General features: G+C 36.7%; 1 protein-coding gene across 1 annotated transcript in view; it reads right to left on the bottom strand.

Annotated features, from left to right (window-relative positions):
- Positions 1-278, bottom strand: part of LOC119588622 — a 14785-nt gene that overhangs the window by 4771 nt on the left and 9736 nt on the right. The gene's annotated exons all lie outside the window — the stretch shown is intronic.

The following is a 278-nucleotide window of genomic DNA, read 5'->3' as shown; positions in this document are numbered from 1 at the left end:
TAACTCATCCAGGCCTTGGAATATAATCACACATGAAGAAGACATTCGTACATGTAGACAGAGTTAGGCCTACGGTAAAAACAAGCACGAATATCATAAAATCTCCAAGCGCGTTGCAGAGGCAATGAGTCCCTATTCATGTGTGTTGAATATAGAAGGGAGAAAGAAGAGTCATATATGTTAAATAAAAACTGCAATGGGTTTGAAGAGTAGCCACTCGGTGGATACCAGTTAAAAAAAAAAAAGAATTACGCAGAAAAACAGAAGAAATTTAATTC

The sequence above is a fragment of the Penaeus monodon genome, chromosome 24 (assembly GCF_015228065.2).
Source record: "Penaeus monodon isolate SGIC_2016 chromosome 24, NSTDA_Pmon_1, whole genome shotgun sequence".
In the NCBI taxonomy this organism is placed as follows: domain Eukaryota; kingdom Metazoa; phylum Arthropoda; class Malacostraca; order Decapoda; family Penaeidae; genus Penaeus; species Penaeus monodon.
The sequence above is the reverse complement of the archived record's forward strand: the minus strand, read 5'-3'. Positions and strand labels throughout refer to the sequence as shown.